Source organism: Morus notabilis, unplaced genomic scaffold, assembly GCF_000414095.1.
Source record: "Morus notabilis unplaced genomic scaffold, ASM41409v2 Scaffold843, whole genome shotgun sequence".
Lineage (NCBI taxonomy): Eukaryota > Viridiplantae > Streptophyta > Magnoliopsida > Rosales > Moraceae > Morus > Morus notabilis.
This window is the reverse complement of record NW_010361268.1, coordinates 1,088,400-1,091,074: the sequence shown is the minus strand read 5'-3', so window position 1 is coordinate 1,091,074 and position 2,675 is coordinate 1,088,400. Positions and strand designations below refer to the sequence as shown.

The following is a 2,675-nucleotide window of genomic DNA, read 5'->3' as shown; positions in this document are numbered from 1 at the left end:
TACTCTTTTTTAGTTTTTTTTTTTATATTGTTTTTGGTAGTTGTATACTCTTTTTAAGTTGACATTTGTTTGTGACTCCAATTTTTCACCCAAAAAAAAAAAAGTAGAAAAAAAGTTTTTGAGCCTATAAAATTAAATTTTTTACACCTACTTCGGCAAATTGCTTATTAACACTAATCTTCTCTCTCTTTCCTAATGTTATTAGCTGCGGATGAAGTGGAAAACTATATGGTGACTTGCTGCAACATTTGCGAGAACAATTATTATTAGGTTTATATTAATGGAATTACATGGTTAGAACGTATGTATTGGTCGATCGACAGATCGAAATTACATGTATAGAGTATGCCGAATAACAAGAGTAACTTTATGGTAGCAGACAACGTACTCGAGGAAGAGTGTCAAAGGATTTTCCGTGAGCATTTAGGCAAGACGCGTAAGTTTTAACTTTGGATGATGAAGATGTTATGTTGACGTGGTCAAGTACAATGTTGGTGCATCCGACATCTTTGTCGCAGCTCAAATTGATCGTGTCCTCCGTCATCGATGTCCTGTAAACTCCGGTGTACGTGATATCGCTTACTTTCACCGCGGATGTACTCTTCATGTCCATTGTAATTTGTTCATCAATCAAAATCAACCATGATCAAAGTAAGTAATCAAAGAAATTTAATATTTCGACTAGATAATTAACACTATGATATCAGTGTACGTACTAGAATAATTTTTGTGTTACTTCCTTACCTGATTAGAACATGATTCATGAGGACAATAGAATTGGTCGATGATGATGGGGTTTTAGGCATCGACGAAAGTTATGTTCTCAAACGTTATCTTCCTTGCATATCCAGATCCTCCCTAGAAGACAACAAATAATCAAAGATAACTACTGAGTTGTATTAGTATACTTATCAAACTAATTAATTAATTAATTAATTAAGAATAATGAGTATTTTAGACATGGCTTTAATTCTTGCTATGTTGTATTTATATTATATAGATAATGTTGCATTGAAGGTGCAATGTTTGACATGTATTTCCTCAACCTTGTCGTCTTTTCCATCTTTGCCTAGGCATCCAATGCTGTATTAATTACGATAAAAATCAATGTTTAACATTAAGGTCAAACTCAATTTTGTGGATAGAAATGCCTTGAACATTAATTAAAGATGAGCTTAAAAAAAAAAGATCAAAGAATAAGTACCTTATACCATGTCCTGGACCGCATGCTACCCAAGTAATGTTGACATTAGACGAGCCACCGTTAATAGCAATACAGTCATTACCTGAAAACGACAGTACTCAATTTCCTTAATAAACAAAAGAAAATTTTGGAGAAAATTATAGAATAATAATGTTGAGCGGCAAATGCGGATGCCGTCGGTATTCGGGTTTTTGCCGGGGCAGATATGTGAAGGTGGGAGATGGTGACATTGGCGCAATCTGATATGGAAATATGGTTTCTTTGGCTGTCTTTGTGTCTTAAACCCCACAATAGAAGGTTTTCACAATGATGGAATGACAATGCCTATCCAATTTTACATTTATAATACATGATTAATTTAATGGTCATATATGTATATTTGTGTGTATCTGATTTAATTTTATGTGTACTTACAGTAGGCCTTGAGCATTTATCATTCTGCATTAAATTAAACATATAACACAAATTAAATGGAATGATAATTGGATTAATTGAAGACGCTAAATTTAAGGGAAAATTAATTATAATCTTGATTAACTAAGCAAATGATTTTACTTGTCCACAAAAGTTCCACCAGTTAATCCCTTTGCCGTCAATATTGATCCATCCCCACTTACAGTACGTCCATTGACGTTGGAGAAACTAAGCCAATGATTTAGTTCATGATTTGCCCACTGTGATAGTTCTCCCGGCGCAATAATATCCCCACCAACCTACAATTTATGAACGGAAATTAAAAAAAAAAATCCAATCTGTAATAATCACTATCAACTCATTGATCAATATTAAACCAAACAAAACTTTGTATAGTCTTCTCAATATAGAAAACACTAATTAATTACTTTCTTGCTAAAAAAATGCTAATTAATTACTAGCTAATGGGGAACAATATATAGTGTATATTGGGGGCATTATATTGTTACACACACACACACACACATATATATATATATGTGTGTGTGTGTGTGTGTGTGTATTTATCTATACCTGCACGTTAATGTTTTGTGACTTACATGGACCTTGAAACTTTACAGGCATCAGTAAAAATGTTTTTCCCTTAGGTATTTGTAGGGTAGGATTGTTTGTAGCCGCGCAAACCATTTCCCATGCCTTCATAAAAGCCTTTGAAAAAAAACACGAAACAGGGTAGAAATAAAACAATGAAAATAATATACTGTGGGAATGTCAAAGATACATAGAGAGAGAAATTCAATGGCGTGTTTATATAAAATTAATATTTCAGAAATACTGCAAAAGTATATATTTATCCCCAAAAAAAAAAAAAACTTAAAGTAGTTAGTACTTCAGACATTAATTGCATATCATATATAATATTAGTTAAAATTTATATCATATATAATATTGTTAGTTAAGATTTATCGGCTTTTCTCCGTGATTCGAACTGAAAATTTAAGTTTTTTGTAACAAAAATTACTGTAATAAAAATGTTTTCATTTAAATTTTTAGTTAT

At 31.9% G+C, this 2,675-nt stretch overlaps 1 pseudogene; it reads right to left on the bottom strand.

Moving 5' to 3' along the window:
• Nucleotides 1-353: 353 nt before the first annotated feature.
• On the bottom strand, nucleotides 354-2,305 carry LOC21408472 (annotated as a pseudogene).
• Between the last annotated feature and the right edge of the window lie 370 nt (nucleotides 2,306-2,675).